Raw genomic sequence first — 11756 nt, forward strand, 5'->3', positions numbered from 1 at the left:
GCTCCACTCCGCCGCGCCGAGCCGGGGGCGGGCACGGCGGGCACGGCCCGCCCTCACGGCGGGGAGCGCGGCGGCACCGCCCCGCAGCGCCAGGGCAGAGCCCGCCCGCCAGGCCCCGCGGCCCGAGGGGCGGCCGTGAGGCGCTGCGGGGAGGAGATGTGGCACCCTGCGGCCGTGTTCCCCCGTCGGTGCTGTCCCCTCTCAGTGCTATCCCCCTGTGTCAGTGCCATGGCACCCCACAGCCGTGAGCCCCCTCTCACCCCCTGAACGCCGTGTCCCCACTCTCAGTAGTGCCCCTCGTGTCAGTGGTGTCCCCTGGGCAGCCATGGCACCCCACAGCCGTGAGCCCCCTAAATGCCGTGTCCCCCTCGGCAGCCGTGTCCCTTCTGTCAGCCGTGTCCCCCCCATCAGCCGTGTTCACTGTGGCAGTGGTGTTCCTCTGCCAGCCGTGTCCCTGTTGTCAGTATGTCCCCCTGCAGCCACGTCTGCCCCCCAAACACCGTGTCCCTCTTGTCAGTGCTGTCCCCCTATCAGTCAGGTCACCCCACAGCCATGAACCCCCCAAATGCCGTGTCCTCCTTGTCAGCAGTGTCCCCTGTGTCAGTGGTGTCCCCTCTCAGCCCTGGCACCCCAAAGCCGTGAGCCCCCTAAATGCCGTGTCCCCCTTGGCAGCCGTGTCCCTTCTGTCAGCCGGGTGCCCCCCATCAGCCGTGTTCACTGTGGCACTGGTGTTCCTCTGTCAGCCGTGTCCCTCTTGTCAGTGTGTCCCCCTGCAGCCACGTCTGCCCCCCAAACACCGTGTCCCTCTTGTCAGTGTGTCCCCCTGTAGCCACGTCTGCCCCCCAAACACCGCGTCCCTCTCGTCAGTGCTGTCCCCCTATCAGTCAGGTCACCCCACACCCCAAATGCCGTGTCCTCCTTGTCAGTGGTGTCCCCTGTGTCAGTGGTGCCCCGTCTCAGTCGTGTCACCCCACAGCCGTGAGCCCCCTGAACGCCGTGTCCCCACTGTCAGTAGTGCCCCTTGTGTCAGTGGTGCCCCCGGCAGCCCTGTCCCCCCACAGCCGTGAGCCCCCTAAATGCCGTGTCCCCCTTGGCAGCCATGTCCCTGTTGTCAGTGTGTCCCCCTGCAGCCACGTGTGCCCCCCCAAACACCGTGTCCCTCTCGTCAGTGCTGTCCCCTGTGATAAACAAATAATTGTGATTCGTGAAACAAATGGGTGATTACGTCAAAATAAAACAAACGGATTGTAAAACTTAATTACACCCCCATAAAGAAATAAAACAGACCCTTACAAGGTCAAACCTCCCTACTATCCTAAAAATAAAATATGGTTTTTTAGGTGCCTGTTCATCCAAGAATGCATGAATTATGATTGGTTGTAGAGATAACCCTTTTAGCTTTAGCTGTAAGAAAACCCATATATTAAATACTTAGCAAAAACCTGTAGAATGTATATGTATATGATATAATTAGTATGCATGAAGTAGCTAAGATAAATACTAAATGTACCCTGTAGTAGGCATGCAGATTTGGGAAACTGGTCACCATTTCTGTCACCCAGCCGGCTGCTTGCTTTTACCATATAATAAACTCTTATTCAAAAACTTATAGAAACTCGAGACTTTGTTTATCACACCCCTGTGTCAGTGCTGTCCCCCTATCAGTCAGGTCACCCCACAGCCATGAGCCCCCCAAATGCCGTGTCCTCCTTGTCAGCGGTGTCCCCTGTGTCAGTGGTGCCCCCTCTCAGTCCTGTCACCCCCCAGCCACGAGCCCCCTGAACGCCGTGTCCCCCCCATCAGCCACCTTTGCTGCAGCAGTGGTGTTCCTCTGCCAGCCGTGTCCCTTCTGTCAGCCATGTCCTCCCCATCAGTGGTGACCTCCTGTCACCACAACAGGCGTGAGTCCCCCCCCACTGCCATGTCCCTGCTGTCAGATGTGTGTTCCTGTCAGTGGTGACCCCCTGCCAGCCATGTCCCTTCTGTCAGTGGTGACCCCCTACCAGCAGTGTCCCCTTTGTCAGTGTGTCCCCCTATCAGCCATGTCACACTCATCATCCTCATTAGTGGTGCCTCCCCCTGTCAGGCCTGTCCCCTCTGTCACTGCTGCCTCCTCCTGTCAGCCGTGCCCCTCCATCAGTGGTGTCCCTATGTTGGTGGTGTCCCCTCTGAGCCATGTCCCCTCCATTAGAGGTGTCTCCCCCTTATCATTAGTGTCCCCTGTCAGCCCATGGCCCCCCACCATCAGCCCCTATGCCAGCACCGTGTCCCCATAAGCAGAGCTGCCCCATCAGCCACATCTCCCTCATCAGCAGTGTCCCCCAGGAGCTGAGTCCCCTCAGTGTCAGTCCCTGCCACTTTGCCAGGCACAGGGGACCAACCCAGAGCTCCAGCAGAGATCCTCCTTCATACCCCCACCACAAGCCAGAGGCCATGGCCACACCCTGTGCCTGGTCCCTCTGTGGAAGACAACCTTCCTTTGGATTCATGACCCTCCACTTCGCCACCACTGAGCTGGGTGAGCACAGTAAGCCGTGGCACCTTCCCCCTGCAAAAACTGTACAGACTTTGTGCAGTTAGTGAGAAATTAAACAAATTTTTAATCAAGAAGGCAGTTAAATACTGGAACAGGGGCTCAGGGTGGCAGCAGGGCCTCAGTCCTCAGACACAGACAAAACTCAACCAGAGAAGTCCCTGAGCAACCAGTCCCATTGGAGCAGGGGGCTGGACCTCATGTCTCCCAGAGACCAGTGTGATTCCATGAGTCTGCCCTTGGAGACAGGAGTCACCTGTCTGTACCTCCTGCAGCCATTCCATTGTCATCCCAGTCCTTAACATTCCCTGAGTTCAGCCAGGCTGCCCCCATGGCATTGCCTGCCAAGGTGGTATTTCCTAGCCAGGCTGCCAAAACCTCAAATTCCACTTCTGCACTGGGGAACATCACCCCTTGGAGCAAATCACTGCTGTGCCCAGGGAGCCACTTGCCTTGCAGTCAGGGAATTTTATGGTGGTTTGGGTTGGGGCCAAGGAACACCCAAGACATAAAAGTCCATAAACTTGAACTTGGCACAGTATTCCAGTGGTCTGGTGTCAGCGAGCAGGTACAGCCTAGATCAAGATCCTTGGTGTATTCCATGGTTTAGTGCACTCCCTGGGAGCATTGCCTTGCTGTACATGGGAGGAGTTGCAGACTTGTGGACTGGTCAGCACTGTCTGCTCTTCAAGCAGTGTTCTCATCAGCAAACAGGCCAGAAACAGTTCTACAGACAAAAGCGGCGGTGGTGGTGTGTATTTTCCACTAAGGATGCTCCCCAGTTTTGAAGGACATGTTTATCCTACAGCTCCCTGCTCTGGGCTCAGTCTGCTGCCTTGCCCACGCTGCCTGGGGGCAGAGATTCTTCTGTGACTCCATTTAGGAGGACACAGCTGGTTTCCTCAAGGTGAAACCCAGGAGTAGTTCAGGTGTGTACAGATGGGCTGTACTCTGTGGACAGTATCACTCCAGAGATACTCTCTACACCCCTCCAACATGACCTCAGCAGGCTTTACACCCCAAATGGGTCAGTCACCCTCACATCACACTGCAGCACTGTAACAAAGCTTCCTCAGCCACGTGGCATCAAATCCCTGCTCCGGAAAGCCGCAGTGTGGCCTCACATTATTGATTTCATTGTTAGCAACAAAAAAAAAAATCACCTGAAGGTGAAGTCTCCAACACAAGTCCACATGTATCCAAATGCCCAATTTTAGCATATTCCTTGCTGGAGTTTCAGCCTGGGATCACCAGTCTCTGAGCCCAGGCTTGCCCAGTGGACACAGTACAAACACACCCAAACCCTGCAAGGTATTTCCCTCCATCAGCCAGCATTTTCATTACCTCCAAGTTCCCTATTACAAAAAAAGAGGTTTTCCTAAGAAAAAGCTTGGGGTCTCTGACATGGGTATTTTTGAAGCTCCCCAGGAGCTATGGGAATTGCACTGCTCCAGCACCGCCTTTGGATCGACAGTCTGGACACAGCCCCATGAGTTTCAGGGTACAGATGGCACATCATTTAACAAACCAACTGGAAATCACATTGCTCCTCTCCTGAGAAGCAGGACAAACACAACACTTTTAAACACTAAACTAACACTAAAGCCCTTCAGAAGCCACCTCAAGCTGAATATTTTCTGTTAAGAGTTGCCAACCTTTAGTTTTAGCAGCCTCTGTCTCAGGGATTTTGCACTTGCCAGCAGGGCCCAGCAGCTTTCCAACAAACCCTTGTCCCCCTACATGTCAGGTCTGTTGTTCACCCCACTGCTGGGAAAGGGCTTTGTCACTCTCCCCATCATGGGACTGTCCCAGAGCCAGTGAAGAGGTGGTTTGCAGATCTGGGAGGCACCCTCTGCTTCCCTTCTCGTTGGCCTTTGGTTTTCACAGATTTATCCAGCTGAAATTCTTCACCAGGCTCAGTGACAGCATGATTTCTCTCCAGCAACTGTCGCCTCTGTGTGCAGCACATTCCAAGCCATGAGGCCAGGACAGCACCATGTCCCACCAGCCCTACAGCTGTCCCTCAGCCAGCATTGTCCAGTTCGGCTGCTGCAGCCAGGGAATTTTGTGTTTGTGCTGCAGCTGCCCACAGCTGGGCCCCAGGAAGCTGCCTGATGGGGAGAGGGTGCATCTCCTCTCAGAAAGAACCTGCAAAGCAGAAAATTCCAAATAGCCTCCCAGAGGCATTTTCCCAAGCTCTCTCCTCTTCCAGTAGCTCTCCAAGCACCAAGTGTACAGGGCTGCGAACTGCAGAGTTGGTACCATCAGTCAGATCCCCCATGGCACAAACACACTTTCATTTCAGTGTTCCACAGCTGAAACACCATAGAATCATAGAATTATGGAATGGTTTGGGTTGGAAGGGACCTTAAAGACCATCTTGTTCTTCCAACACCTTCCACTAGACCAGGTTGCTCCAAGCCCTGTCCAACCTAGCCTTGAACACATGTTCAGGCTTCCCTCTGTGATTTTATGGGCTCTAAAGAAAGGGCTCCTGCTGTATGTCCATGCCTTGCTGGTCCAGCTCCCTCCTCTCCAGGGCATCTTGCATCCAGATGGGCTCCTGCCCTGGAAGCTGGTGTGTGGTGGGCTTGGATGCTGCAGGGTTTGCTCTGAGCTTGACTCCCAGCTGTTCTGACTCACCAGGCAGCCCAGGAAAACCAGCTGCATTTTGGGCACTTTATTTCCTCTTCCTGTAAAGAAATAAAAGTACATAAGGAGTACATGTTAACGCATATTAAGGTCTCTTGTAGAGACTCAGAGGGTCAAAAAAAAAGATACTGGCCAGGATATGGGGAGTCTTGCTTGGATACTCTGGAAACAGCCTTTCAGTGCAGCATCTGAGGCAGCTCAGTGGCCGTGGTGGGACTCTTCACTGCACCTTCCCTGATATGAAAGACCTCAGTCCTGGAAATGCTGGGGATGGGGGAAAGAAACTGGAAAGTGTGAAATGGTCTGTGCATCTCAGACTTTCTGATCCCAGTGGGGTGAGCATGAGGCAGCCTCACATGGGAAACTTGAGTTAATTTGGGCAAAGCACTGCTCCAGTAGAGCAGCTGACTTACCTGGGGCCCCAACTGAGCATTGCCTTCTGACTGGCCTTGTTGCCAATAAATGTGTGGGAATCACATCCCTGTTCATGCAAATCACTGAGCATATCAGCCAGGTGATACCTTGAAACAAGCAGACCTCCCTCCCCCTGGTCCCCCTCCCCCTGAGCACTTGATCCAAACTCCCTTCCCCTTGAAAATACATGAGAGTTACAAGTGGTTAAAGCCTCCATGCCCTGCTGAGGGCATGCTGCCAAAGCACCTCCAAGGGTCTCTCCACACTTCTCACCATCTCTGCCACCACAGGGATCCTGCTGAGACACGTCCCAGGTGTGCTGTGGGATAGCCCTCCCATGGGAGCACATGCATTCAGTTTGCTGGGATGGGTTCTGTGTAGGAGGTAGTTGGGATCAGTGACAGTTGGGTGCTGTCACTGTTGGCTGTTTTTGGGACCACTCTGAGTGAAACCTCTGGAAGGGGCTCTTCTGCTCCTCTGCTCATTCTGGGGCTCTTTTGCTCCTCTGCTCATTCTGCAGTCAAATGTCTTTTCTTCCTTGCCAAAATCTGGGTGTGCAGGAGGCAACACAGCAGGAAGGATGCAACCCAGGAAGGCACAGAGGTGTGAGAGCAACACCGAGGTCAGTGTGATGGCTGAGGCTCCCGTCCTTGCGTGGAGGAGAAGGACAGCAAACCACCTGCTCTCCTACTGCCTGCCCACTCATCCCAGACCATCTCCTGAACAGGACAGCCTGGACCAGGGTCTGGCTATGCAGTTTCAGCATCTTGGTGATGGTAATCAGAGAAAGCATCTTTTTAGCATGGACCTTATCCTTGATGAACATGTCACAGCACATAAACAAGCTTATGCCTTGCATGGACATGCCACGGGCAGTGAGAGGCTTTATCAGAATATCCTGCAGTGGGAAAGTTTTCTTTAACCATAGGCAAAGGCAGAGAATTGAGGAGCAGAACAAAAGAGCAAAGGATCTGGAAGGAATCACAAGTGACACGAGCGAAAGCTCCTGGGACCTGCAGAGCAGGGGTGAGATGGAGTGGGAGGCACAGATGGAGTGGGAGGGTGTGATCAAGCCGTGGATCTTCCTTCTGGGGTTTTCAGGGCTAATTTTCAGCACCTGGCCAGGCTGGGCAGCCCTTCATTTGTGCTGAATGAATCAGCACAGGGTTAAGCACCGTGTTGCACTGTCTCCCCACTGATGACACTCTTCCTCAGTCGGCTGGCTGCAGAGGAAATTTTAATCAGCACCGTGATAACAGCCCTTCAGTCCTGCTGGGAGCTATCAGCTCCTTTGTTTGTAAATGTAACTACTCAGTACCATAGGCTTGGCTCTGGGTTCCAGCACACACAGGCTCCACAGCCCTTGGGCTCAAGGTGCCTCCCTCCCTCCAGCCTCCTGCTCCAGCATTGGGGGTATTGAGGTGTTAATTGGGATGTTAAAATGGTCCAGGTTGTGCTGAACACCAGGATCAAGCCTGAGCTGTTTCCTTTCTACCTCTGCTATCACTGGAAGAGAGAGAGAGACCTCTGAATTTCAGGCTGCTTAAGATTCAAAGAGTAGCTGATAAATATCAGAGCCTGGTAATTTAGCCCTCTGCAGAGTACAGACAATATATTCATAATCATTTTATATGGAGATGAGCTAGTAACGCAATCAGGCTTATAAATCAAACCCAGGAGACATGTTAGTGCTGTTTGCCTGAGCTTCTCGAGCGATCTATCCACAAGAAAATGTCTGTCTGTCTCTTAGATGGGGCTAACTAACTTATAAAGATGCTCTCTCCTCTCACAGTGGCTCATTTGTTTACTTGGGCTCTGCCAGCTGCTGCTATTTTCATTCTGAAGAGGGGGCCAGGTCGGTAAGAGATTTGATGGAGGAAGGGAAACTGGGCTTGGGAGAGGTGATGCCTTTGGCAGCAGCATGTAGAGGAGGTTGGGTTTAATAACCAGCTTCCCCCCGTGAGCTGTCCCCAGGCATCAGAGTGTCCCTGCACACCCAGAAATGTGGCTGCCTCCCTTTGTCCCCGGTTTATTGAGCAGTAGGGGATGGTTGGAGCTCTGGGGAGCTCAGTGACTGTGGCCCATGGAGCAGCCGTGTCCTGCCTAGGTGGCACAGGCCTGTGGGCGGGCAGGTGGCAGTGGCTGTGCCCTCAGATGATGAGTTGCCAACCATGCAGGGCCCCCAGTGCCAGCAATGCAGGGCACTCAGTGGGGTCTGCAGTGCCAGTGACGTGGGGTCTGCGATGCCACCAATGCAGGGCAGCACCAGTGATGTGGGGTCTGAGGTGGCACCAGTGTGGGGGCTGTGGTGGCAGCAGTGCAGGGTCTGAGCTGCCAGCAATGTCAGCTGCAAGGTGCCAGGGATGCAGGATCCAGGCATGAATTCCCTGCAGCCAGGTCTCATGGGTCTCAGCCCAGCCATTGGCACTGGGCACATGTGTCCCCACACTGTCCCCTGGCATCGCCTGCTTCTGCCCACAGCCTGGAGCAGGCAGAAGCTGGGCTGTATCAGATGGTTCTCCGGCACCCAACAGCAAGAAAGCCATCACCTACCTGCACAGGGATGCCTGAAGCTGTTGCCCAGCCCCACACCCACCACCTCACTCGGATATGAAGCCCCGGGACGGGAACATGTGGACACAGGAGCACATCCCACATTCCAGACAGCCTGGGAGGCAGCAGGACTGCACCAGTGCTTGGTGGGACTGTGAGGGATGGGGACAGCATCCAATAAAGAGGGTCTGCTCTGCTCTTGCTTTGCTTCCTTCTGGCCTGGCCATGTCCTGCCCCACACCATGTCTGTGTGCTGGGAGCAGGACAGGACCTGCTTCCAGTAAGCAGGATTTGGGGTGGTGCAAGGATGCAAGGTGCAAGGATCTGCAAGGATCCCAGCCAGGCAGAGCTGGGAGCACAGGGACACGTCTGGAGCAGGGCCAGCACGGAGCTGAGGTCGGTGCTGACACCAGAGGGTGGTGTGGTCTCATGCAGGAAAGCCACCGCTGGGGACACTTCCCTGCTCTGACACATTTGTAAGGAGACGACTTAGATACAAGCTCGCCTTTATTTTTTTCATAGAGATTTTTAATGTTTATTTTTTAACAGACTTGGTTTAAATTTTTTGTTTTCTACAATAATTCAATGTAAAAATCCCAGTACAATATACAACAGTTTGAACATTTGGAGTAAGAAATCCAGCTTGGGGAGACACGTAAGTTCAGCTAGTTCCTAACACAGGTAGCAAATTCCCTCCCCCAGATTTCCCAGCCAAGAAGGCATTTGGGCAGGAATGTCACCCCCACCCCATCAAGACACTGGCTGCCCTGTCCCTGCCTGTATTGCAGTGGGACAGTCCCTCAGACACATCCCCTTGGAAAGGGCAGGGTCCCCTCCATGGGATGGCTGGGAGCCTCCAACATTGGAAGGCAAAGTCTGCAGAGAAGCGAGGTTGGTTGGCCCTTGTGCGTGAGTGACATGGGATGCTCTGAAGAGGCCCTGTGTGCAGGTCCCTCAGGGTATGGGGCTCCCTTGGGATGGAGAGGAGACCTGTCCTTCCCTTGGCAGCAGTGCCAGCAGCCCTGTGCCCTAGAGCAGCCATAAGGCCATTGGAAGGGGATGGCCACGGCTCTGCATGAACCAACCCAAGGGAAGGAAACCAAAGATGATGTAAGGATCCCTGGCTCTAGGGTCTGAGGGAACATCTCAGGGATAGCTCACTGGCCTGGGAGCTGGCAGTCTTTCAGGAAGCCACTTTGGCCTGGCCCATGGTGCTCAAGCAGCCTTGGGATAGTTCTACTTGAACAGACTGGAATGGTTCTGCTCAAATGACATGGGGTGGTCCTGTTTGGGCAACATGGGAAGGTTCTGCTCCACCACATTGGATGATCCTGCTCAAGCAGCCTGGATAGGTCCTGCTCAAGCAGCACAGGATGCTGCTGCTCAGGCAGTGTGGGATGGTCCTGCTCAATGAGAATGATGGTTCTGCTGGAGCAGCATTAGGGTGGTCCTGCTAGAACAGCATGGAATGGTCCTGCTGTGGTATTCCTGCTCAAGCAGGCTGGTGTGATCCTGCTCAAGATGCACAAGGTGGCTAACTTGAGCAGTGTGGGATGGTGCTGCTCAGGCAGCATGGGATGGTCCTGCTTCAGCAGTGTGGGATGGTCCTCCTTGAGTAGTATTGGAATGGTCCTGCTAGAGCACCATGGGATGGTCCTGCTTGAGCAGTGTGTGGTGGTTCTGCTTGAGCACCATGGAGCCACTGCAAGTAGCAGGGACAGTTCCTCATGTCCTGCAGCATCCCAAGCGATGCACTCAAAGCCATGTCTTGCCCCTCTTGGAAATCCTTCACTGCTTGGGGAAGTCTCCCAAAGATGTGCGTGCACGAAGGGATCCCAGGGGAATCTGGTCGAGCTCCATGTTCCAAAATAGTTATTGCTAATGCTAAATCAAGACAGTGGTGACTTCATCTAGCTGAGTAACTGAAACCTTCCAAAGGCAGAGATCCTCCCCTTTTCCCAGTGACCAGTTCCAGCTTCACTAGCCCTAGGGAGAAGTGTATCCTGATATCAGGAAGGGCCCTTCCTGCTTGCATCAGGGGTGGCTGAGCTCGTGGTGGCCTTCCTGGGTCAGGAAGGAATGGGATACAAGGCAGGGGAAGGAGGGAAGCAGAAAATTTCAGCTGCAGTCAGATGTGCTGGGAGTAAAAGAGTGCAGGGAGGATGGAGGAGAGGACAAATGGGAGAAGCCAGGCTGGGAGAAAATTGGAGGTAAGGATGGAGTGGGAGATGAAGGAGAATGAAAGGACAGTAAGAGAGGAAGCTCTGAGCCAAAGAAGGATGGTTGGAGATCAGGGAGGGGGTGGAAGAGAAATCTGTGAGGTAGGCAGGACACTTAGGGGATAAGGAGGGATGGGAAGATAGGGGGAGGTGGAGGAGCATGAGGAGAAACAGGGAGACTGTGGAGGCAAATGACAAGGAATAGTGAGATAGCCAGAGGTAAAGTATGAGAGGCACAGGCCAAGAGGGGAAACAGCAGGAAAAAAGAACATTGGGAGGTGGAGGGTCACAGGAAGGAGAGACTCAGAGACTGAGGTGGAGGAATAAGAAGTATGAGATGGAGGATGAGGGAGAAGGTATGGGAGATGGCGGAAAGGACAATGAAGAGGAAAAGAGAGTTTGGGGAGGATGAAGAGACTGGACATACAGCAGGTGGTGGAGGAAAAGGAGGGAGAGGAGATGGAGAACAGGGAGGAGACAGAGGGATATGGATGAGGATGACAGGAGTGATGAAGAGACATCTAAGGGATAGAAGAAAATAAAGACTGGAGGGCAATGGAGTAGGATGAATAAGGAGATGGTGGGAAATGGAAAAGCACAAGGGTGGGATTGGAAATGTGAGGGTGGAGGAGCAGAAGGCAAATTTGGGTGACGCAGTTGAGGAGATGGAGAAATGGTGAGGGGTGAGGGTGGATTTTGGGATGGGGAAGTGGAGGAAACTGAGTGAGGAGACAGGAAGAGATAGAAGAGGATGAAGAAAGGTGTGCAGAAAATGAAGAGTGGAGGAAGTTGGACATGTTGGGGTGGAGGTGGGAGCTAATGGAGGATAAGCAGGGAGAAGATGATGGTAAGATGTAGAGGACTGATGGTGGGAGCTGAAGAAGAGATTGTGAGATGTTGACATGAATATGGAAAGCTGGAGGCAAAGCAGGATGAGGATGGATAGCACAAGGTGGAGGTGAAGAAGGAAGAGAAGACATGAGGAGATGGTGGAGGTGAATGAAGATAACAAGGAACGGGGTGTGGTGAATGAAGGAGGAGCAGGTGAGAGGGAGGGGATGCAAATGTGACAGGAAGACTGGAAGGTGGATATGGAGGGCAGTGGAGGAGCACAGGAAGCAGGGGTCAGAGATGGTGGGTGGTGGAGAAGAACAAGGAGGGAGAAGATGTAGTGTATCCTCCCAGGATGCAGGGAGAGTGGGAGGGGACATGGTGGGTAATGGAGGAGCATAGCATGGCAGGGAGGGATGGGACACAGCTGATAGCACACTCTGGAACGTGTGGAAGGAGGGGTGGGATGTGGAGAGGGTGAGGGAGAGTAGGGAGGGATAGGAAATCATGGGTGACAGTGGAGCACAAGAATGGATAGGACATGATGGAGGATG

Source organism: Chiroxiphia lanceolata, chromosome 17, assembly GCF_009829145.1.
Source record: "Chiroxiphia lanceolata isolate bChiLan1 chromosome 17, bChiLan1.pri, whole genome shotgun sequence".
Lineage (NCBI taxonomy): Eukaryota > Metazoa > Chordata > Aves > Passeriformes > Pipridae > Chiroxiphia > Chiroxiphia lanceolata.